Here is a 26,765-nt window from a genome sequence, read left to right on the forward strand (position 1 = left end):
ATGAGCTATATATGTCAAAAGTCCCAGAAGTATCTGTTAAAAGACACTAGACAAAGAATACAGAGCTAAAGTTTCAGCCACACTTAGATTCACCTGAGCTAGATAAATTGGCTTCCTGGGTAGAGGTAAAGAATCTGCCTGCCTCTGCAGGAAACGTAAGAGACGTGGGTTTGATCTCTGGGTGGGGAAGATCCCCTGGAGGAAGAAATGGCACCCCACTCCAGTATTCTTGCCTGGAAGTTTCCATGGACAGAGGAGCCTGGTGGGCTACAGTCCATGGGGCAGCAAAGATTCAGACACGATGGAGCACACAGCACACACCGATAGATTGTCTAATATGTAAGCTTATCTTGATGTCTCCATTTCAGTTTACAAATCAATCAGTTTACACTCAGCTCTGAAATTCAGGATGGTATAAAACAGTACAAAATGTTATTTAATCAGAAAAGATCCAAAATCCCTTAAAGGGATCAGCATATAGCAGAAACTCTCAAGTGAGGGACTCCTTACAATAAGGTAAAGGGAAACAGGCAACACAAACTAAAAGGGTTGCAAGGAGTCAGCACAAATGTAAGGAAATTCGATTCTGTTGACTACATGACAAATATAAAATACTTTGAACATGGTATTCCCTCCACATAGAATGTAGCTCTTAACACAGACTTCAGGTCACGTGCTTTTTGGAGAAGCCTTATCTCTTCTCATGGAGAAGGCAATGGCACCCCACTCCAGTACTCTTGCCTGGAAAATCCCATGGATGGAGGAGCCTGGTAGGCTGCAGTCCATGGGGTCGCTAAGAGTCAGACACGACTGAGCGACTTCACTTTCACTTTTCACTTTTATGCATTGGAGAAGGAAATGGCAACCCACTCCAGTGTTCTTGCCTGGAGAATCCCAGGGACGGGGAGCCTGGTGGGCTGCCGTCTATGGGGTCGCACAGAGTCGGACACGACTGAAGTGACTTAGCTTAGCTTATCTCTTCTCAAGTAGGTTTCCTTATTTTCCATTCACATACAGTTTTGCTCTTCCCTTTATGTCACATTCCCCAATTTTTAACTACAAAATCCCTCATATATTCATTAATTTCTCTATTTTGAAGATAAAGACATAGTCATAGCAGAAACTATATGTATTTTTGTTCACCATCTTAACTGTGCCACCTAGAATACAGCTTTCCAAGTGCTAAGAGTTCAAAAATATTTCAAAATATTTCTTGCGTACATGAATGAATGAATACATAAATGAATGATATCACTAACAGAAGTCACTACTATAATTTTAATTGCAACCAAAACAAGTAGGGGGCTTCCCAGGTGACACTAGTAGTAAAGAATCTGCCTTTCAATGAAGAAGATGTAAGATATATCAGTTTGATCCCTGGGTTGGTAAAATCTCCTGGAGGAGGGCATGGCACTAACTCCAGTATTCTTGCCTGGAGAATCCCAGGGACAGAGGGGCCTGATGGGCTACAGTCCATGGGGTGGCAAAGAGTTGGACACGATTGCAGTAATTTAGCATGCACACAAGTCCACAAAACAAGTAGAATACCATACTTCTGCCCATAAGACTGGACAAATAGAAAAATATAGCCTAGAAAAAATCAGAACACAATTAAAGAGAGGCAAACACAAGCTACTACGAAAATTTCTGTTTTCAGAAAAATAAAATGAGTTAAAATTGTGGCTCCCCTTTCCTCTGGCAATGCCTCCCCTAAGCCCAGTTACTGAAAGCAGACCATATAAGAAACAAAGGAAGACAGTAAAGTGATTTAGCCTTGCCAATGGAGGATGCTTTAAAAGTGGTTTTAGTCATGTTCCCATTACACCCACCAGAGGAGTCCTCCTTTGGAGCTTCCAGTCATAATTGTGATGAGCAAAGTTGGAGGAAAAACTCTGAAAATGATTAAAGAGCCAAAAAACAGATACCATGATGAAAGCCTAAAGGAATCAGGATTATTTCACCCCCAGAAAAAGTTGGCAGATTAAATATTGGAATGTTCTGGATGGTGAGCAGCTGTTGTACATTCCCAGGAGCATAGGTAAGGGAGGAAGGCTTCAAGTTCAGTCTAAGGAAGGACTCATTCCCCCTCCCACTCCAGTTCCCTATACCTTCTATGCACGGCCACAGATTTCAGGGGGGCCTCACACCCCTCAGTGCTGACCCTCTTCTATCTCTTTACTCATGGCTCCCTTTAAAAGTCCTTCTTATAAAAAAAAATCTGACTACAGAAGTTTCATGAAGACTCTCCCATGCAGCAGCCCTCATCCTCTGGAGCAACTATTTGAATCTATTGTTTCTGAAATCTTTTCAAAGCATGTGTTTAAAACTGGAAGCCTTAAAGGATCTCAGATTTCCTTAATGTCTTAAGTCAAAAGCAAAAATGTTTGATGTAGATAACATATTTTCCATAATATTGAAGATATACCCTCAGCAAGGCAACATTTTTAAGGGCACAGATGCCAGCTTGTGTTGTCCCCTGTTGGCTTAAACCTAAATTCCTTTTCCTGTCTTTTTAAGGTCATCAGCAGTTGCAGTTCTGCTTGAAGGTGGGTGAGTGAAGATGGAGGGAAGGAGACTGCAACATCTCTCACAGACTTAGACTAATATATCCTTGAAACAACATAGGCTCATTGGTGTTCACTGAACTGCACTTGATAATCAACTTATTGCATGAACTTTCTCCCTGAACCATAGGCTCTTTTCCCTTTGATGATACTGGAAAGTAAGAAAGCAACTACAGTAAAGCTCAAACAGAATGAAGATGAGTGGCAATTATAGCATCTTATTTGATCTCAGTATTTGTAATCACTGATAGACCTAAATAATATTTTCAAGGAGAACGATTATTTTCCTTTGCTGATACGTCATCTCAAACTTTCCTTAAGGACCAGTGATTTGGGGCTTTATTCATATAGTGTACAAAACAGTGTTTAATAAACTTCAGTAAACTCAGGATTTGGTATGAGCTCTTTTTCCTATTAAATAATACTATCAATGTGGTACTCAGTCAAATACAGAATTACTATTAAGATTCATTCGAAATCTATGGTGCAACAGTCCATACAAAGCTCAGCAACTTATATTATAAAAACTCAAGTAAATTTATTATAACATTAATAAATAAACAATATTTCAAACTAGCAGAGAATCAAAACTCTCAACTAGGGAATTTCTGGCAGTCCGGTGGTCAGGATTCTGTGCTGTCACTGCCAAGGGCCCAGATTCAAGCTGAGCAGCAAAAACAAAAAAAGGGAGAGTGAGAGAGAAACAGATAAACACCTCTCAACAGTACTTTTATCTAGGAAACTTTAAAATAAAACTCTTAACAGAGTCACAGTTCTTTATGAAGACAAGACAGAGTCATCCCATGTCCTAAAAATTCTAAGAATGAGTTATGTTTTGAATTTTAATTGTGTATGCTTATGTATGTATATACATGTGTATTTTAAGTGAAGAGAATAGGTTTTATTCATTTCCATATGAGTCAAATTAATTTTGGAAAGTATATAAGAAGATCTATCTTTGCCCTGAAAAATTAGAACCCAAAGGGAAAAAAAAATTTTTTTTAAATCAGTTAAGAAGGAATTATAATAAGACCTGATTTACAATCTTAAATGCACTGTTCAAATATTCTAATAAGCCACATAGATACTGTGCACAAGTTCATTTTCATCACACCGAAGTGAACAAAAGTTATGACTAACAAAAGCATTTACCATCAGTCAATTAAAAATAGACACACAGTAAAAAAAAAAAAAACAATTCAAGCAACTTTGGGGCTCAGTGCTAACAATTTTATTTCATGTGACCAAATCTGTAGCGTTTTTTTTCTAGAACCAATGAATTTAAGCCTGCCACAGTATTTCATCTTTGGTCTGCATTTATAGAACATATTCGGGGGGAAAAAATGCCTCTGTCAGAGTCCAATTCTAAAGAATTTGTGCAATGCTTCCAAGTTTCTAATTGTATAAATATTCATGCTTCCAAACTGCACATAATAATTAAAGTAGTGTGTTCTACTTCAAGAAAACCCATATTTCATATTGGACGTTACCCATGGTAACATGGACAGAAGTGCATTTATGTGCTCTGTTACACATGCTTTTCATTTAGTATCTAAAAATGATACAGCCATGTGATAGGCAACCCAAAAAAAATCAAGTTGATGGGAAAAGGCCTTGGAAGTATAATATCTTTTTTAATAAATGGTTTTTTATAAAAATAGACTAAACTTCAAATTTAACCAGGTCAGGGCTCCCTCCTCCAAGCAGCGTAAGAAAGTTTCACACAAGCTTATGATAAAGTGACCCCTTATCCATGCAATAGAGTAATACATGCACAAGTAACACAACTGCCTGTTGAGGCTAAACTAAATGCACTTCCTGAGTGTGAAAAGTCTTAAAAGAATCTTACTTACAAATAAATGGCTATGAATTGGCCACTGTCTCACTGGACTTCCATGTTTTTCCTCATCCTTATTATTCTCTTCGCACTCTGCTCCTTCTACATCCATGGTCAAATAAGGTAAATGGGAGATCAAGATCAAAAGGAACTAAAACTGCAAGATTAAGGAATTGAAATGGGAGAAATGGGACTTTTTGCATAACAACTACCGATTAGTAGGCTTCCAACAAGTGCCCCAAGGGCATTGGACACATCACACATTGTCACAAATCATTCTTGTCACTAACAAGCTTGTGATAGACACAGCAGTGACTTTAAAGCCCATGTTTTTCCCTCCATGCCAAATTTTCTTCCTTTGGGGCACTCTGTTGAAGCTCCAAAAAGGTATAGTGTTCCAGCAGAATTAAATGAGTGAGCAAAACAAGTTTGCACAGTCAACGGAACCAAAATCAGAAGACAAGGTCTTGCCTATTTGGATGCCTATCTCTTAAAGGTCAGTCGTACTCAATACAAAGATGAGCCAATGATGGTACGAAATAGGATCCCATCCACCCAGGTGATAGAAGCTAATTGATTTAAAGGATCATATGGAGAGAGACTGCCTGTGGTTGCAATTATGTACCAAATAGAGAAGCCGAAGTCTAGTCTCAGGATGTGTCAGTGTGGAAAGGGCACAGAGGGTGCACACAGCCCCAGGTGAAGTCTTTGCCTGAATCATGTATCCCCATTGGCCAGCCTGTGATGAAGGAAGTGCATGGGTTACCGTTCTGGGGGATAAAGAATGTCAAAGATGTAAAAGAATGAACGTGAAAGTTGCGGATGTTATTTTATTCCATGTCACAATCAGGTTGTCTTCAATGTCAGAGCCACCTTTCCTTTAAAATAAACCAAAGATAGCTCGTTTTAGGGCTCTGTCCTCCCAGAGAACCAAGATTTCTCCCTGTGCTCCCAGGTGGACAAACTGATAATTTACCTAGCTTAGCAGACTAGTGTTTCAGAAAGTTCTACTCATATACAAAAGGAGAGTTTTCTTACTTCTTACTGAGCAGAAGTCAGTTGTATTTTTTATTCCCTTAACACAAGGCCATTAGTACATTTTTTGCTAAAACAAATATTTGCTAAAACAAAAGAAATGAATGCGAAAAAGAACTCATCAGTTTGATTTATAAGACAGTCTAACAAAATGAGTAGACTTAATACCACTCTAACCACATGGATTTGTGAATTATAGCAAATTGACCTGGTAGGATTATTGAAGCCTGTTAATGAAATTTCCCTAAAAGGAAGTCTTGTGTTATTGGTGTTTAGTCACTAAGTCCTGTCTGGCTCTTTGCAACCCCAAGGGCTGTAGCCCGCCAGGCTCCTCTGTCCATGGGATTTCCCAGACAAGAATACTCGAGTAGGTTGTCATTTCCTTCTCCAGGTGATCTTCCCAACCCAGGGATCTAACCTGTGTCTCCTGCATTGGCAGGCAGATTCTTTACCACTGAGCCACCTGGGAAGCCCCTTGGTATTATGTAATAACACACAAAATAATCTGAAAATGAGGTCATTCTTGATTTATTCCATTGTACATTTTCAAATCATTTACAATGTTTATTATCAACATGAATATATCCTGAGGACATTCCAGATAAATATACTCATTATTATCAGATAAACTTACATTGAGAAAGACTTGGAGCTGACATTCATGTAATGCTATCACACTGGACAAAAATCTGTTGTCAATTTTGTATAAGTGACAATAAAAACAATAGTTTATCCATGACTTTGTTGTAGCCACAGGTAGTATTGACATCATGAGTAGAAAAAAATCCCTACAAGAGTAAACCAGACAGAAAGAAATGGCATATATTTAAAACTCTACATACATAAATATTTTAAAACATTTACATTAAGTATATTTCTATTATGCATATTGTTTGAAAGAAATCCTATCTTAAGCTCTCTGAGAAAAATTTAAAAGTTCTCAAGTGACTATGAAAACTAATATAACTTCTGCTGTCTCCAACTTCAACAGCCAGATTCACTGGCTTCATCTGATTTTCAACAACCGATTTCCCAGGTTTAAAAAAATAGCTCTTATAATAGCTAAGGTTTCCAGTAAGCTGTTCTTTAGAGGTCTGGCTTGATAATTACTCCAAGCTCCACAGGAAATGCAGTATTTTCAACACATTCAGAACAGCACACCTGTGTCCCCCACGCAGCCTCCTGTAACCTCCATGCAAGTGTTTCTAACTCGTTGTGTCTTTTGGGTCTCCTCCATTCAGAGAGGGACACAAATGGGAACGTTTTGATGTATGTTAATTGATGTTTGTCCAAGCATTATGAAGTAATAATCCACAGGAGCCACAGAAACTTTTACAAGGCAAAGTCAAGGGAACAATCAAAGCTTTGAGTGGATTATTGCATGTCCACACCCAGGCAAAGCTGACTTACAGCTTTTCATCCTTCCACAATGATACTATAAATAAAGCAAAGAAATTTTTGTTCTCGTCTAATCCCCTCTATTATGTGGTCTTGTAGGCCGTCTCACGCAATTGGTGCAGTCTACACCACGAGCTCGCGGTGTGGCGGGGTGAGGTCACAGAGCCTGTCTGCCGGTCTCTCACCGTAACTCAATGGGACCGTGAGGGACCGGCATGTTCCTGTGAGTAGAATCTCCGAAGGACAGGAAAAGAACTCATAAATCCAAAGAAAGAAAATGGTTTGCAAAGTTGAGGTTAAAATGCCCCAAATGCAATCTCAGAGAAAAAAAGAAAACAAAAACAAAACAGAAGCAACTAACGCTGAGTTGTTGCTCAGTGGAACACTCCATCATTTCCTTCCATTTAGCAAAGATAAATCACTCCTCTGTGTAATACGGTGCCCTTATGCTTCACCTTCAGTGCTACAAAGAACAAGCAGTAGCTGCCATAATTGAGGAAGGAGCAGACGCCCCCATCGGAACAATTGGTGTAAATTGCTGGATAATCATTTCAGCAGCAGTGATTGGTATATTTGAACACCAAGAAAAGACTGAATTGACTCCCTCCTATGTGATTCCTTGTTTACATAAAAGCCCTCAAGGTATTAACAACTTTGTGGTTCACTTAATTTCTTGGAATTACATAAATATATATACATTGTAAGAGAAATAAATTAAGCAATACCTCCAAGCTGTGCTTATTTCAACTCCTGTAGTCATTATTATTTTGTCCTTTTAAAAAATCAGACTGTATGTGTGTCCAGGCAAGTGTGTGTGTGTGTGTGTGTGTGTGTGTGTTGCATACACCCCTTCCACCTGGCAGAAAGCCCACTACACCATTTATTTGGTCATAATACAAAGCTAATAATCATGCCTGATTTAAGGCAGACAATAGAGAGTCATCATATTAATAAGATGGTGAATATAAATTATTATGGGAAGTGTTTAATCTGTTCTTATGCTGCCACCCTGAAAAAAATGGGTATAGACGTTGTATCAAGGTTATTTAGAAATTCTCCACACCATGCCTTAGAGGATTAGGGTTTGTGACAATGAACTCAGTACTATACACACTGGAAATAAAAAACAACTGCTAAATTAATGAACAGACATGAGAAAAACACAGTGGGTGCATGTGTGTTTTCAGTTGTCTAAAAGGGTAGGATAGAGGAAATCTAAGAAAGATTATTCCAACATAAGAGTGGGTGGGAAAAATCAACATTTGCATTACTGTCTACAGATTCAAGGTCTCTTAATTTAAAAAACAAAATCAAAATAAAAGATGTTTGCTTTATCACTGATGAGCAAAGGAATTGGTTGTCCTTGGGTCAAATGTTCATGCAATAACTGGGAACTTAGTGAAGGTCACAGGGTCCTGTTGCTTTCCCAGGACTATGGTATGACAAGTTTTCCTAAAAAAGGATGTGAGCAACACAGGCAATGAAATGAATTTATAAAGACACTATCAAGATAAAATTTGTAAAAAAAAATCATAGAAATGTTTATTCATTCATTCGAAAAGACAATGATCAACCTTTCCAGAAAAAGTACATGGGTTCTGAACAGGAGCAGTGTTACATTCAGACACTAAATGATTTGGGGAAGCCCAAGGATTATACTAATGTTTCAAATGCACAGGAACAAACTGCTTTCAAAGGTCACCTAGAAAGGCTCACTTAGAAAAAGGCTTTAATGAAAAAAAAAAAACCTCTCATCTTCACCAAACCAGTATTCCATGTATGGAAGTCATACTGGTTCTGAAAACTGCAGCGTAATTGGTAGAGAAACCAGTCTGGCCTGACAAATGTTACCACAATCACTCCTGGCTTTCTTGGTAGAGGCTGATGGTAAGGAAAGGTAAGGAAATTCCTTTTTTTTTTTTCTTGAAATCCGAAACTGCCTTGGCTGCTAAGTTGCCCAGCTTTACCACTGAGCAAAAATTAAGGGAAGATCTTGGAGCAGTCAAGGTTATTAGTACAAAGACTGAACCTGGAATACGGGGTTCCCATGGCCTATAGTCTTAAGCCCCGACTCTTAGCATGGCATATAAGGCTGATCTATGATCCCTTCTTTCTGTTCTTCTCCATACATTCTGTGTTTCATGCATTTCAGAAATCAATTAATCTATTTACATTCCCACCAACAGAGCAAGAGGGACTCCTTTTCTCCACACCCTCTCTAGCATTTATCATTCGTAGATTTTTTGTTGAAGGTCATTCTGACCTGTGTGAGGTGATATCTCATTGTAGTTTTGACTTGCATTTCTCTAATAATTAGTGGTGTTGAGCGTCTTTTCACTGTGCCTCTTGGCCATCTCTCTCAGGCTTCCCTGGTGGCTCAGATGGCAAAGAATCTGCCCACAATGCAAGAAACCTGGGTTCGATCCCTGGATTGGGAAGACCCCCTGGAGAAGGAAACAGCTACCCACACCAGTATTCTTGCCTGGAGAATTCCATGGACAGAGGAGTCTGGCGGGCTACAGTCCATGAGATGGCAGAGGGTAGGACATAACTGAATGACTAACACTTTCACTTTCACTTGGCCAACTGTATGTCTTATTTGGAGAGATGTCTGTTTAGGTCTTCTGCCCATATTTTGGTTGTGTTCTTTGTTTTTTTATATCGAGCACCAAGAAAAATGGTACAGATGAACATGTTTCCAGAGCAGGAACAGAGACACAGATGTAGAGACTGGACATTTGGACGCAGCAGGGGAAGGGGAGGGTGGGAAGAACTGGGAGAGTAGCATTGATACACACTATCATGTATAAAACGGATAGCCAACAGGAGGCTCGGCTTGGTACTCTGTGATCATCTTGATAAGTGGGATAGGAGGAAGATGGGATGGAGGCCCAAGAGAAAGGGGATATATGTACACATACAGCTGATTCACTTCAATGTACAATAAAAACTAACACAACATTGTAAAGCAACTATACTCTAATTTTTGTTAAAAAAAAAAAAAAAAAAGTCAATTTATTCCTCCAACGCACCATGCATGTTTCACAACCCCATGTATCTGCGTGTATCTGCCTAGCTGGTCCTTTGTTCTCTTTTCCAACTAGTGAATTACTTCTCACTTCCCAAAGCCCCAGATTGAATGCTACACCCTTTATCTAGCTCTTCCTTATTCCCCAGATACTTTTAACACCCTTTTGGCATTGCATTTTTTACATTGCATCAGTTATTTATTTGTATGCATCTATCTTCTGAGACATTGAACTCACAAAGATCAGGACATCTTCTTATTTATCTTGATGTTGCTAGCATAGTACACAGCATCCAATAGGAGGAAGCTGCAATTTAAAGAATTAGGAAAATACTCATAATAAAAGCCATTAATGGAGAGAAGATTTTGGATAATTCTGAATGTCTACTAAAGTCTTCCACTTCCCAGTAAGGCGTGTCTAAGTTTCTCAACAGAAGGAAAAGGAGTATTTGTTTTAAAACTCTGTAATAACCTGTGTGTGGTTTTAAAAAAGGAAAAGAAAGGGTAAATATCCTAACACTACAGGGAGGACATTGCCTCACACACGTCAGAGTGCTGACCGAAGACAGGAGCCGTGAAGACAGGCTTTGTCATTGAATTAAGGGCATCAAGGTTAAAGAGCATAAAAAAAGAAGTCTCAAGATGAACACGGGAGTGATAGCAGAAATAACCTCATATGATCTCCGAAAGGCAGAGAAAATAACAGCAGCAGCAACAGGAAATGACAAAGGGACCAAAGCAAGACAGGCCTGAGAATGACAGTGTGTTTTTCGTGGCCACTACATGGACAGGAAACACTGGCGGCAGCACTCTTTCATCAGTAAACAAAATCAACAGTCAAGTCCAGGGAGAAAAGTGGGGCTTTGAAACAAAGTAGATCCGGAGTGAAATCCTGGCTCTACCAGTTACTATGTGTAAGAACGAGGGACCTTCCTGGTGGTCCAGTGGCTAAGACTCCACACTCTCAATGCAGGAGCCCTGAGTTCAAACCCTGGTCAGGGAACTAGAGTTCACATGCCACAGCTAAAGATCCCACGTGCTGCCATGAAGATCCAAGAGCCCCAGCACTGCCAAATAAATAAATAAATATTTTTAAAAAAAAATAATGAACCTCGGGAACATCGATAGCCTGGGCCTTCTAAGAGATGCCATTTCTGGGAAACTGACCTTTTATTCACTGGATCCACAGCAAGCACTAAATGTGGAAGCGTTATTTTGTACCGGTGACTTGCAGATGGTCAGATGGATTTACAGAAAAAGCGGAGCTCATCTGGCAGAACTGTCACACTCTGTAGCACGTACGGGCTGCACCTGTACCTCCATCTGGGAGGGCAGTGTGTTGCCTCCTGCTTTGTGTAATTGGTACCATAAGCTTCCACATCCTTTGTGATGAAAGGAACTTCACATCCTTTCACTTATGTCTTTGGTGTCTCTCCATCAATCATTTCAGTACACTGTGATTGCACTATTGTGACAACCACATATTATCTATATGACCCTTGACAAATTACTTAAATTTCTAAGTCCCAGTCCCTCATCTGTGGTACCTGTCATGTAGTAGAAATTTGACAAATGATTGCAATGAAATAGCAAAGAGATTTTTTAAATAATTTCCCAGCTTCAACATCTTTTACCTTTGTTTCATTCCTTCTTACTTCTTGTATTTAATCAGTCACCAAGACACATCAATTTATCTTTCAAGATATTTATTATATGAGCCTTCCATTGGTTTATAAACCACTATGTACAACATCCCTCACTCTCTTGGAAATTTACAATACATATTACTATATTAAGACTAATAATTCCTAAAGAAAAAAAAACTTTACTTAATATTTGCCCAGTGAAATTACCTCTGGAACTGTTTTTGTTTTTTGAATTTGAATTATTTCAAAACCCTAAGCTCTTCTGTTACCAACCAAGACGAAACCATAAACCATGAAAAGTTTTGACCTTGGAAAAGACTCAGGATGAGTGAAGCTGGTTTTCTACTTTACTTTAAAATGATAAATAAGGATACCAATATTGATGTTGGTGGGATAGTAACAATATATTCCTAAATGATTTTGTTTCTTCAAATTTGATTAGTTTTATCCTGATTTAAATTATAAAACATAGTCAAAGTTTATACTTTTATTTACTCTATAAATTTTATTTTAAAAATCTGTCTTTGTACAATAGAATTATCTCTTACTCCCAGAGTCATTCTTGCTTTTCTTACCAAACACAGCTAAATTCCAGAATTTTAGATCCAGGAAGGAATTCCAACTAAAGATCTTAACCCAAGCCATTTGGTCACCAAGACAAGCACAGTTCTGTGCCTTCATGGGGTCGCACAGAGTCGGACATGACTGAAGCGACTTAGCAGCAGCAGCAGCCTTCATGTTTACTTTCTCACTCTCTATGTGTGGAAAATCAATACAAGCCTAGGGAAAGCCAAGATAGGATATTGTCCTTATGTGGCTGCATGTTGAAAATAGAGCAGTTCTAAAAGTAGATATTACTTGTAGTAAAGTAGATATTACGTGTAGAAAAGTCTAACGAGCCCACAACAGAAATGAAGGCTGTTAACGATCCAGAGATTTGGGAGAAAAGTCCAAGGTGAAAGAGACAGTAAAGTGGCAGCTAACTATAGATTGAGGGTAAGTATATTTACAGGAAAAGTTAAATAGTCATAGTTTTATATGAAATTAAGATTTGGTTTTTGTTTTGGTTCTGATTAACATTAGCTTATAATTAAGAAGTTTTCGCTGTTATTTTAGCTAAGTTGGTCTTTCCAATGTGTTGCCTCTTTGTATAACTATTTTAAACGTCTCATTTAAAAAAAAAAAAATACAACAGAAGTAAAAAAGCCAAATTCATTCAGTTGGCCACTAACAAAGAACGACTGGATATGATTTTTCTTCCAGAAGAAGAAAGGTTGAATATTGACCCCAATGAAGCAAAGTACACAAATCTACATGTGGTACTTACATATTTCACACAGAGATTTTCATCTCATACATTTTTGGGTGATTCACTCATACAACAAATTTTATTGATATATTCTTTATGAGATATGCTATTTGGGGGGATACATGTTCTTAATAAACATGTGAAGAACCTCAGTTTAACAGTAACTTTGGCCTCCAGAAAAAGTTGGTTAAAAAAGGGAATCATAAAAAAAAAAAATGCATACATACCTTAAATATTTTGTTCTAACTCAAAACATATAAATGAATATTCATTTGCCAATCTATTGATGTTGGGCCAAGATTGTTTTAGTACAAATCCATTCTTTTTCTTTCCCGAATGAATCATAATCAAAATGCATCATCTAAGATTTCCATTTGTGCTTTTTAAAATGAAAACCTAAAAATATATTTGAGAAACAATATAAGTACATAACTTTCCCAAGTGTATATATCTTCTGACATTTTATAGCTGTCTTGGTTACAATTATTTTGGTAGCAACTTTTTAGCATCAGTTTTTATAGATTCTTTCAAAACAACACTTGTTTGTTTCACCTTCCTACTTAGGGAAAGTTATGCACTTATATTGTTTCTCAAATATATTTTTAAGTTTTCATTTTAAAAAGGCACAAATAGAAATCTTAGATGATTTATTCCTTTAATCTCTAATTCAGTTCAGTTCAGTCCCTCAGTCATGTCCGACTCTTTGCGACCCCATGAATCCCAGCACGCCAGGCCTCCCTGTCCATCACCAACTCCTGGAGTTCACTCAAACTCATATCCATCGAGTCAGTGATGCCATCCAGCCATCTCATCCTCTGGCGTCCCCTTCTCCTGCCCCCAATCCCTCCCACCATCAGAGTCTTTTCCAATGAGTCAACTCTTCGCATGAGGTGGCCAAAGTATTGGAGTTTCAGCTTTAGCATCAGTCCTTCCAATAATCTCTAATTAAATGTTATAATTCCAAAAGAAATAAAGCTGAGAAAGGCTGATCTTCAAAGATACTGTCCAAGTTGACTTGTAGACTGGCATTATAGAGCAGACACCAGATCCTGTCCAGTGTCTACAAACCCCTTACAGAAATACGACATCCATCTCATGCTTTATGTTTTTTTTTCCTTCTAACTATAAAATTTCTGGTACACTGGTGAGTATTTATTAAATAACTGTTGACTGAATGAGGGCACACAAGTAATTATCCAATCTTTACTGTACATGCCTGAAGCTGTGTGTCTGCAGCTAATCCTTTTAGGAGGCAACATGATTTGTGGCTCAGCTGGTAAAGAATCCGCCTGCAATGCAGGAGACCTGGGTTCGATCTCTGGTTTGGGAAGATCCCCTGGAGAAGAGCATGGCAACCCACTCCAGTATCCTGGCCTGGAGAATTCCATGGACTGTCCATGGAGTCACAAAGAGTTGGACATGACTGAGCAACTTTCATTTTCATTTTTCATGATACACTGAAAAGAGTATGAATAATGTGGTTAAACAGACCAACATACGGATGCCAAGCACGTGTGACTTCTGGTGAGGTATTTCACCTAGGTCTCACCTTTATAAGAGAGCTAAAAAACCACCCTTGGGGAGTTATTATGAAGATTAATCAACAGAGCATACTGAAAGTGTGTCACAGGTCAGTTGTCCCAGAGGCAGACTGTGAGATGAAATTGGACTCTAGAACATTTATTAAAGAGTGCTTTTAGGATCAGCACCTGGGGAGGGAGGATAAAAAGGGATTGGGCAAAGGGAAGTTTGAGCTTTGATGCAGACCTGACAACAGCTCCCGCTGACCCCACGGGGAGCTTTAGAGCTAAAGTGAGCCATTGGAATTTCCCCAGGTAAGGCGAAAATGGCTGGATTTTATACCTGATGCTTGATCACCAGGGTGACCTTAGGCAAGGTGACTCTGTGCAGCTGAGGAAACCCCAGAGGGCTGCATGTGACCAACCCTCCCATGGGATGGGCAACAGACTCAAGGATCTAGGCATCCATTCTCCATATTCATCACAAAAGGCCTGACCAATGATATTAGCAAACAAAAGGTAGTTCCTTTCCTTCCAATCAGCAGTCCCTTTTCAGTTTAGACAGAGTCCTCATTCTCTCCAATCACGATCCATGCCAACATGCCCTCAGCTATCAGAGTTGACTCACTTCTCCCCATCTTAGCATTGGAAGCACACCCTTCCCGATAGTTAACTTTTCCCTTCCTCTGCTAAACAGGCACTTTCTTCCTCTGTGCTCACCAACATATCGAAAGCACTCTTATGTTTTCTTGGTTACAAGATCAACTACAATTATACCAGTGTATGTAGTCTATATTTTTACTCATCTGAATGGTCTGAATCTCTATTTGTTTTATCTTACAGAGCAATATTGCACCTAACACTTGAAAATATTTTAAAATTTTAACATATCCACCAAGAAGCAGGCATCATTAGTCAGCCCTTATCAAACATCTGTTATCTGCTCCCTGAAGATCTGAAAGCCATCCACTATTGGAGCAACAATTTCTAACCAGAGTTCAGGCTGCAATCAATGAGAGATATTGGAAAATAAGTTGAGTTCTTCTGAACTAAAACTTTTTCTAGTAAGTAAATGTCAGAGTTTTATGAGTTCAGAATACATCAGGGATTTTAAAAGCCCTGCAGAAGTTAAGGCTGCATAGTCCTTAAAGTGCCTTCAGATGTGGGTCAGCTGGTCACCCTGTAATGAGACCCTTTTCACTGAGCTCTCTCACCTTCTATAAATGGGGTGAAAGTGAAAAGGGGATTCTCCTCTAAATGACCTTGTCCTAACCCTGTAATCTCTTTTATGGTTTACTTTTGGAGGTTGGGAGGGAGGGATATTTGTTTTGTAATCAAAAATTAACTTAAAAATGGAATGAGGATCATGGAATTCTTAAGAATAATCAGAGGATAAGACTATTTCAGGAAACTTGCCTCATTCCCCTAAGATTGAGATTAGGATGCCCTTAGCTATGTGGGAAAATAAAAACCTGATCAAGGTTATCAACTACTGTACTGTTTCTGAAAATAGTCCAGCAAGTGGCCATAGAAGGGGTGGTGTGGTCTTTACTTAGGTAGTAATGACATGACATCCTCTTCCTTTGTTTTTTAACTATTTTTTTAATTGAAGTGTAATTTACAATGCTATGTTAGCCTCAGGTGCACAGCAAAGTGATTAAGTTATATATCCTTACATATATATAATAGCTATATTAAGTTATGTATCTATAAGCCATATGTATATATGGCTTCCCAGGTATTTCAGCTGGTAAAGAATTCACCTCCAATTTAAAAGACCCCAGTTTGATTCCTGGGTTGGGAAGTTCCCTGGAGAAGGAAATGGCTACCCACTCCAACATTCTTGCCTGGAGAATCCCCATGGACAGAGGAGCCTGGTGGGCTACAGTCCATGGGGTTGCAAAGAGTCAGACATAACTGAGTGAGATATATATATATATATATATTTTTTTTTTTTCCCCTTTTACACATCTTCCTCTTTTGAATGGCCACTTTGCTTAGAGGGAAGGAGAATTCTGTCTGCTTTGTGTTACTTACAGTCAGTGGACTGCTTCAGGACTAAGTTTGCTTCTAATGCAGCATTAGGCAGCTTTTATAGAAAAAGAAAGGTCTGGGATTCTCAACAATGCAATTCAACACTGAGGTTTGATCCTGGTTCCTTTGTACATGTGAACATTCCCCACTGTACCTGTTGTTAAGAACTCTGAAAACTTTGGGGAGAGAAATGGGAGTAAGAGAGGAGGAGCCCCTGGAGGAGGAGAGAAGAAAAATGTTGGGAAGGAGAAAGGAGGGGGAAGAGGAAGAAGGAAAAAGGAGAAAAAGAGGGTATTGGCAACGGAGGAGGAAGGAAGTCAGAGGAGGAGGAGAAGGAATATGGTCTTAGAGAAGATCAGAAGTGGAATGGAAACTCCATGTGTGGCCAGAGCTTGGGGACACTGTGTACCTGTGCACACACATGTTCATGTGCATAGGGAGCCCTTTTGTTCCTCAGTTACACTAGAGAAAGCTTGGAATGAGGGGGGTGGGTGAACACGTAATCAGTTCTCACGGGGTCTTCTCTGCTGATTGTGGCACTTTACATTCAGAAGCCCACAGAACGATCCTATAAAATAGACATTATTTTTATCTCCAATTTATATAACAAGGAATCTGAAGTACAGAGGGATAAGCCACTTACCCAAGGTCCTAGAGCAAGCAAATGGTAGAGCCAGGATAAAAGTCCAGTTCTTTTTGACTCAGAAGTCTTTGCTCACAATTGAAGAATGACTAGTGTTAATTACAGATATCATAACTGCTCTTGTCAGTCATTCTAGTTTATATTTTTGGTATGAATATAAAATTCTATTTCATATGAAATAGAGTATGTGGCAATAAAGATTTGATATGTGTAGCTGTCACTGGGTGAGTTCTTAACACAGTGACAGCTGCATCCAGGATCGCCTGGCTGGAGGACACCCTCTTCCCCTCTCAACTAGCGATAGTGGTATGGGCGGTTATGGCTGAGTCTTCCTGCCTTTGTGTATCTGGTCACAACTCTCCACAGTGTGGAAAGAAACATCTCTCCCACAGACAAAAACCAGCGCTGGGTCTCTACACTTGTCACTCAATGTCTTCCATAAAGGCTCCATCTGGAAAGAAAGATCACCTAGGGGTGTGCTTTGAAGACCTCAAAATCTCCTCACCAAAATAAATATCTAACTCATTTGTTTGTTAAAATTTGAAGTCCCATAATTATCATCTTGAGCCAACCAGGAAACACATTTTTTTTGTAGGAGAACAAAGTAAAATTGTGAACCTCAATTTACACAGTTCCAAAATTTCCTAACCCCTCAGCGTGTACCACGGATGCAGATGCTGGGAGCACATCACCTAAACCCAGCAAGATTGTCAATTACTAGGGATTACACTGACTAGGGTTCTTCCTCTGCAACCCATGCTTGCACACATTTGTAATATTTTCTAAAATTTTCTGCATATGCAACCCATATCTTTTCATCTATTACTTGTGTTCAATTCTTTAACACATTTTCTGAGATGTTGGAATATTACACAGAAGAAAACTAGAGTAAGAAATGCCAAGATGTTGCAAATGTTTAGCTGACATAATCCAGGGGAAGGGGGAAAACCTTCGTGGGTATTTTCTGCAAGACTATCATTAGATCCATGTAAGCTACACCTATATTTAATGAGTGTCCTTGGTGAATATTCTCTCGTATTACATGACAGAAAAAAATGTGAAATAAAATTCCAAGGATGTTAAAATGTTATGTTGTGTTCAAGACACATAATAACATTTATTTTGAAGGTAAAGAAAAGGCATACAGGGGCTTTCCTGGTGGCTCAGTGGTAAAGAATCCACCTACCAATTCAGGAGACATGGGTTTCGGCCCTGGTCCGGGAAGATCCCACATGAGGCAGAGCAACGAAACCTGTGCGCCACAACTATTGAGACTGTGTTCTAGATCCGGGGAACTGCAACTATTGAGCCCAAGCGCTGCAGCTGGTGAAGCCCATGCGTCCTAGAGACCATGCTCTGCAATGAGAGAAGCCACTGCAGTGAGAAGCCCGAGTGCTGCCACTGGAGAATACAGCCTGCTCTCTGCGAGGAAAAGAAACTAGAGAAGCATACAGCAGTGAAGACCTAGCACAGTTAAAAATAAGTAAACAAATAAAATTACAAAAAGAAGAAAGAAAAGGCATATAATTTAGGGGCTGGAATTTTTTTTAATGTTTTATTTTGGAATAATTATAGATTTACAGATAAATTACAAAGAGAGTAGAGAGAATTCCTTTATAACCTCATCCAGTTTACCCGAATGTTAACATTGGCAGAACCATGTTACATTTGTCAATACTGAAGATGGACATACTATTAACCAAACCACAGACCTTATTCAAATCACCAGTTTTTCCACTAATGCCTGTTTACTATTCCAAGATCTCCAGGATGCCACATAGCATTTCGTATGATTTTTATTAAAGCATAATCTGGTTCTTTTCAACCCGTGAAATAAATGAATGATGGACAGATAGTTGGTTTAAATGGCACCAGATCATAAGCCTACCAGGGTGCTTGCAATTCTTGGTATTATCCTAATGAAAGAAAAACTGTAGGAAAAAAATTGGAAGAGAAGGTTCTGGCATCTCATGAGGACAGAGGTAGCCCATAAGCAACGCCACTCTGCCATTTATGTGTAGAAGGATAACTCATAAATGGCATAGAAAGTTGAACAGAGTGATCTAGTTTAAAAAAAAAGACAAAACACCTTTACTCTAGGGGATCCTATCATAGGCTGATAATGGGATGGGATATATAGGAGGTAATAAAAAGTATACCTTAGAGTTAAAAAAAAAAAAAAAAAAAGGCCAATACAGGTGAAATCCTACTAGAAAACCATCATCTGGTTCAATATATTTTAAAAAATCATTTTAATAAATGAGCAGATGGCCCTAAGGAATTGCTTTGCCAATATGATTACAGGTAATTTTATTAAATTTTCAATAATGGACATCTACCAGGCCTCCTTATGTGAAACATTCTTACATTTATCATCTAAATGGTAACCGCATTTGCCTTCAATAGTAGGAGAGTTTTTAAAAGCTGGCCAAAGTCAGCATCAAGATAAGCCAACTACCAGAAGATCTAAACCAACATGACTTAAATTTGAAAAGACAAGATGAAAGAAAAAAGGTATTACAATAGAGAGAGGGAAACTTAAGCTCACAGGCAGAGCAGACACAGAGAAAACATGGAAGGAAATCCAAACAGCTGGTTTGTAGATGAAAATCTTCAGTCCAGCAGCTCCACACAGACACCCCTGTCTCACTCTTCACAGTTGGATTGGAGAGAAAGGAAAAAATGCTCTCTCCGCTTTCTCTCCACCCGAGATGCAAAGTTTTGATTCACAGTCAATATTCTCTATGGGCTTCCCAGATGGCACAGGGCTAAAAAAATCCTCCTGCCAATGCAGGAGGCATGGGTTTAAACCCTGGGTCAGCAAGATCCTCTGGAGTAAGAAATGGCAACCCACGCCAGCATTCTTGCCTGGAGAATCCCATGGACAGAGAAGCCTGGCAGACTACAGTCCATGGGGTTGCAAATAGTCGAACACGACTGAGCGCACGCACACACACACACACACACATACACAATCATCTATGAAATCTCAGCAAAATTTTGTATCAGGAAATTAGAATTATTTCATGAAATACTGACCAGGTTAATTAAAATATATAGAGAAAGTGTCATAAAACACTGCATACATGTAGGCTATAACCAATAGCCATGGTTATCATCATTTTACCAGGAAAAGGTAATCAACAAAGTCTAAATGAGCTAAGATTGTAATGTACCTAGAGGAGTGTTAGCCCTATAGTTTATCTTCAATAAACAGTACCTGTTGCTTTGAAATCACTATTTATTAAAAGACAGCTACTAAGGATTATCTCTTTGCCTTTTCATACTGTCCATGGGGTTCTCAAGGCAAGAATACTGAAGTGGTTTGCCATTCCCTTCTCCAGTGGACCACTTTTAGTCTGAACTCTCCACCATGACCCATCCATCTTGGGTGGCCCTACAGGGCATGGCTCATAGTTTCACTGAGTTAAACAAGGCTGTGGTCCATGTGATCAGTTTGGTTAGTTTTCTGTGATTATGGTTTTCATTCTGTGTGCCCTCTGATGGATAAGGATAAGAGGTTTATGGAAGCTTCCTGATGGGAGAGACTGACTGTGGGGGAAACTGGGTCTTGTTCTGATGTACGGGGCCATGCTCAGTAAATCTTTAATCCAATTTTCTGTTGAGGGGTGGGACTGTGTTCCCTCCCTGTTGTTTAGCCTGAGGCCAAGTTATCGACACACCCCTCCACTGGAGACTCCTGGACACTCACAGGCACCTGACTCAGTCTCCTGTGGGGACACTGCTCCTTTCTTCAGTCTCCTGGTGCACACAAGGTTTTGGCTGTGTCCTCCCAAGAGTCTGTTTCCCCAGACCTGTGGAAGTTCTGCAAACAAATCCCAATGGCCTCCAAAGTCAAATTCCCTCAGAGTTCTCAGTCCCTTTGCTGGGTCCCCAGGTTGGGAGTTGGCATCACCAACTCCATGGACATGAGTTTGAGGAAGACCAAGGAGTTAGTGATAGACAGGGAACCCTGGCGTGCTGCAGTCCATGGGGTTGCAAAGAGTCAGACATGACTGAGCAACTGAACTGAACTAAGGATTATGGATCATGTTTACCAAGCATTAATGTTTTATGATACAGTTGATGTAATTAAATTGTAGAAATTCAAATCCTGTACAGTAAGACCCCTACATACAAACCTTCAAGTTTTAAATGTTCAAAGATGCAAACGTGCATTTGCATGTCCAATCACATAAGTTAGCTCGTGTATCTGGCATACGTTGTCATGTGCGTGCATTCCCTACAGGTGGTTGTGCTTTTGTGGACTTTACTGTATAGAGCTGTCGAGTATAGTAGTACTGTATCCTTATTTCAAGACCAGGGTGTTCGGAGCCAAGCACATAAGCAGTGGTAATGTAGCTGGTATTGCTACCAGTCCCTGTACGCCAGCTGTTATACTCTACTACTGCACTTTTCATGGTACTGTACTGTAATATTTAAAATGTTTGTGTTTGCTTGTTTTTTATGTATTATTTATGTGAAAAGTATTATAAATCTATTACAGCACAGTACTATACAGCTGATTGTGTAGGTACCTAGGCTTACTTTGCTGGGCTCTAAGAAGGGAACTCATTCGTGTGTAGGGGACTTACTGTAGTCATCAGGGGCCTGATTTCCTAAATCTTATTCCATTAGATTGCCTAATCTTTGACCCTAAGGGAGTTATGCACTAATGTAATTATAATTATTAAACATAATAAGTTAAATAAAGAGACTTATAGCACCTGTCATTTCTCTACTGTCCTTCCTAAGATTCTCATTCTTACAATTTGCTGTTTAAAAAAAAAAATCAACTTAATTTGAAGTGGAAGATTATGATGCAATTGAAATAATTCCATGCCCATAAGTACACCAGGGCCACTGAGGCTAAAAATCCCAACCATACAATGGTCAAAGTATTTCTAAGTGTTTTTCTTTCAAAAGTTTCTAAGGAATAGCATTCTTTTGAAGCATTCCAGTCACACTGGTATTACTGACATAAAACCAGTATAAATGCACAAATCTGATAACTGACCTTTCTAAATTTGAAAAGAGAGTGCTTTACTCCAGATTTGGAAAGAAAACTGGCCTGGACACTGTGAGATTTCTGGAATATCCTGATTTTCTAGCAGGTATAAACACTGTAAGAAATCTTTTTTTTTTTTTTTGTAGCCAAACCTGGAGAAATACATCTGGGAAAAAAAAAAAAAAAGGTGGAGAATGTTTCCTTCAGAGTTTCTGTTTTGTTTTTTAACCTAGACTGAAGCTGGGAAGACTGAAAGAAGGAGAAGAAGAGGATGACACAGGACGAGATGGTTGGATGGCATTATCCACTTAATGGACATAAGTTTAAGCAAGCTCCGGGAGATGGTGAGGGACAGAGAAGTCTGGCACTGCAGTCTGTGGGGTCACAAAGAGTTGGACACAACTGAGCAACTGAACAACAACAAGGGGGAAAAATATACCCAAAATTTGGTGATCATAAGTATCAGAAATAAAGTGAAGTCTGGTAGTAAGGTGAAAGTAAAGGAAACAAGGAAACATGGGCTTCCCAGGCGGCACTAGTGGTAAGGAACCCGCCACCAATGCAGGAGACATTAGAGATATGGGTTCAATCCCTGAGTGGGGAAGATCCCTTGATGAGGAATTTCAACCCACTCCAGTATTCTTGCCTGGAGAATCCCATGGACAGAAGAGCCTGACGGGCTGCAATCCATAGAGTCACACAGAGTCGGACACGAATGAAGCAGCTTAGCACAGCACAGCACTAAGGAAACACACAAGAGTGTTAAAGACTGTGCAAATCTTTAAACTCTATTCTTATCCCAGGTTTCCCTCAATGACCCATCTCTCCCATCAGCAATTTCCAGTTGGAAATAAACCAGCTAGTGAAACTAATTCATACTGAGATCTAACGTTTTAAAGGCACTATTTGTTAACACAAATGGCCCTCTAACAGGTAGAGCTCAAGCAATTAGGGGAGAGTGTGGGTATGAGGGTTCCCCCAGTATCCTGAGACCATCATAGACCCTCCACCCCTAGGTCTGTTCTTCTTCTGTCAACACTCAATTCTCTTCCTGACCAAGAGTAAATATTTAAAAGGAGGTTAACTAAGGCTCAGAGTGCAGTCAATTCATGGATTAGAGATAAATTAACCTGTTGGTATTGCTATCAGACCTGATCTCTAGGCCACTTCAGCCTCATGCCCTAGGGCCTTGGTACCCAAGTGTGGTCCACAGACCAGCAGCATTAGCATCCCCTGGGATCTTATTAAATATGAGAAATAGCTGGCTCCATCTCAGACCCACAGAATCCCCAAGCATATGCAGACAGGTGAAGTTTGAGGAACTGCTGTAATCTAAGAGCTGAACATGGCCAGCAGGTGATGTGTGGTTGCCTGTGGTGTGTAAGCAGATCTCCCGCTCTTCTGATTAGCAGGAATCCTGGGGCTGTCTGCAGAACACCTTGTTTCCTATCTGGTCCGTGTGAAGTAATGAGACAAGAATGTACTGGCAGAAACAGTCAAGGCTGGAAGTAAGTTTTGCTCTGTTACCCTCATCTGTTCTCTGCTGCTTTCAGACTTCAAAACTGAACTTTCTGGTTTCCACCTTCACCCCATGGTATAGTCATTATGGCAGAATGATACCTAAACTCGTAGCTGCCATATTGACACCTTGGCTATGCATTTCATTACAAAGCCAAAACTAAAGCTAAGGGCCATTCAACATAATTGCTCCAAATGACAAAAAAAGCCAAGCCTAATTCTTTAGCAGGCCTTCCCATGGCAAAGATACACAGAGAGAAACTTGTTACCTATAGCCACTAACGTATCATTTTATCATGCTCCTTTTATACTTAGGCAGGTAGAAAAATGAGGATGAGAGGTGAAAATGAATATACTGGCACCACATATAAGTCACCACATCACCTAGAATGAAAATAATTGTTAAGTTATTCCCAAGTAAGGAATGGAACCCAGTCCTGTTTGATTCATGGGACTACGGAAAGGCATCTCTTTCATTTCTAGAGACTATTTTGGCCATGAAAGCTAGTCATGTGCCAACAGTCAGGGTTCTAGCCTTCAGACTCACAGTGGGGGCAAAGAAAAAGAATTCCTGTGATCTCAGCTGCTAAGCCTAGTTGAAGACTTACATGGCTTCTCCCTGAAATTCTGCAAGCTAGCCTAGAATGAATGCAGAATAGCAGGTAGTGTATAATTCTACATAAGCTTTCAATGAACAGAAAAGGGGCCATAATGAAGAGTGTTTAAGGGAGATCAAGAGTTAATTTTCAAAAAGTAAAGCACATTCTATCCCAGCAGAAATAGCAACCTGATCAAAACCACATCCTGGTAAAATATTTTGCCAGCATCCTGTGTATCGAGTACCTTTGTTCCCTTTGGGTTTTCTCATTTGAAATGCAAATATTATGTGTGGGTTCTCCCCTATACACACCAAAATTTCCTCATTGGCCTTTTCCCACTAACTTGTGTCCTCATGAAATTAAGAAAAAACAACTGTGGGAAAGGAATAAGGGTGTATGTCAACACATGCCTGCATTCCTAAGGTTTACACAAATATCAGGAAAGGTTTATAGAAGAACACAGGTACTGGAACCCATGAAAATTTTCATCTGTGTAATGTTTGGTTCTCATACAACCTGTCTTTGTAATTTCCCTAACTCTAGCTCTACTACAAGTACTCCTCCTCCACACCCTATTTGAGTGTTATGTGTAAGGACATTTAGCGGGCATTCACTGGGCAAGGAGAATATCTTTTAAACTCTTCCTAATATTTATGTGGGATTTACCTGGCAGCTCATACACTAAAGAATCTTCCTGTAATGCGGGAGACCCAGGTTCAATCCCTGGGTCAGGAAGATCCCCTGGAGAAGGGTAAGGCAACCCATTCCAGTATTCTTGCCTGGAGAATTCCATGGACAGAGGAGCCTAGCAGGCTACAGTCCATGGAGTCACAAAGAGTCGGACACGACCGAATGACTAATACTTTCACTGTCACTCTGCCTTTATCTCACATGCTAGCAATGTAATGATCAAACTTCTCCAAGCCAGGCTTCAACAATACGTAAATGGTGAACTTCCAGATGTTCAAGCTGGATTTAGAAAAGGCAGAGGAACCAGTTGGAGAAGGCAATGGCACCCCACTCCAGTACTCTTGCCTGGAAAATCTCATGGGAAGAGTAGCCTGGTAGGCTGCAGTCCACGGGGTCGCTAAGAGTTGGACACGACTGAGCGACTTCACTTTGACTTTTCACTTTCATGCATTGGAGAAGGAAATGGCAACCCACTCCAGTGTTCTTGCCTGGAGAATCCCAGGGACGAGGGAGCCTGGTGGGCTACCGTCTATGGGATCACACAGAGTTGGACATGACTGAAGTGATGCAGCAGCAGCAGCAGCAGCAGCAGCAGCAGAGGAACCAGTGATCAAATTGTCAACATCTGTTGGATTATCAAAAAAGCAAGAGAACTCCAGAAAAACATATACTTCTGCCTTATTGATCACACCAAAGTCTTTGTATGTGTAGATCACAACAAACTGGAAAATTCTTAGAGATGGGAATACCAGACCACCTTATCTCTGCCTCCTGAGAAATCTGTATGTAGGTCAAGAAGCAACAGTTAGAACCAGACATGGAACAGATTGGTTCAAAATTGGGAAAGGAGTATATCAAGGATATATACTTATTTAACTTGTACGCAGAGTATATCATTCTAAATGCCGGGCTGGATGAAGCATAAGCTGGAATCAAGATTGCCGGGAGAAATATCAATAACCTCAGATATGCAAATGACACCACCATTATGGCAGAAAGTGAAGAGGAACTGAAGAGTCTCTTGATGAAGTTAAAAGAAGAGAGTGAAAGAGCTGGCTTAAAACTCAACATTTAAAAAACGTAGATCATGGCATCCTGTCCCATCACTTCATGGCAAATAGTTGGGGAAACAATGGAAACGTGACAGACTTTATTTTTGGGGCTCCAAAATCACTGCAGATGGTGACTGCAGCCATGAAATTAAAAGATACTTACTCCTTGGAAGAAAAGCTATGACCAACCGAGACAGCATATTGAAAAGTAGAGACATTACTGTGCCAACAAAAGTCTGTCTAGTCAAAACTATGGTTTTTCCAGGAGTTGGACTATAAAGAAAGCTGAACAATGAAGAATTGATGCTTCTAAACTGTGGTGTTAGAGAATACTCTTGAGAGTCCCTTGGACTGCCAGGAGATCCAACCAGTCCTTCCTGAAGGCAATCAGTCCTGAATATTCATTGGAAGGACTGATGCTGAAGCTGAAACACCAATACTTTGGTCACCTGATGTGAAGGACTGACTCCTTGGGAAAGACCCTGATGTTGGGAAAGATTGAAGGCAGGAGGAGAAAGGGACAACAGAGGATGAGATTGTTGGATGGCATCACAGACTCAATGGACATGAGTTTGAGCAAGTTCTGGGAGTAGATGATGGACAGGGAAGACTGGCGTGCTGCAATCCATGGGGGTCGCAAAAAGTTGGACACGACTGAGCAACTGAACTGAACTGAACTGAAAGTGTATATATATGTGTGTACTTTGCTCTACATCTGAAACTAATACAGAATTGTAAATCAACTATACTTCAGTTAAAAAAATAATTAATAAACTCTTCGATTGCCACAGCTTCAAGTTTGGTACAACATACACAAAAAGCACTCGGTGAGTACTCATTTATTTAAATGCATGGAACTCTCCAATCATTTGTAGCAGGAACTG

The 26,765-nt window shown here is 39.7% G+C and overlaps 2 long non-coding RNA genes across 3 annotated transcripts in view; one reads left to right on the top strand and one right to left on the bottom strand.

The window, feature by feature from the left end:
* The window catches only part of LOC147355178 (uncharacterized), a 99,140-nt gene that overhangs the window by 22,897 nt on the left and 49,478 nt on the right, over nt 1-26,765 (bottom strand). The window lies entirely within an intron of this gene.
* On the top strand, nt 8,609-9,802 carry LOC147355179 (uncharacterized). The gene is made up of 2 exons (XR_015144359.1): nt 8,609-8,731; nt 9,198-9,802. It is a non-coding gene; the product is annotated as an uncharacterized LOC147355179 (long non-coding RNA).

Source organism: Bos grunniens, chromosome 17, assembly GCF_055505025.1.
Source record: "Bos grunniens cultivar Pamir isolate PY7600 chromosome 17, Bosgru_T2T1.0, whole genome shotgun sequence".
Lineage (NCBI taxonomy): Eukaryota > Metazoa > Chordata > Mammalia > Artiodactyla > Bovidae > Bos > Bos grunniens.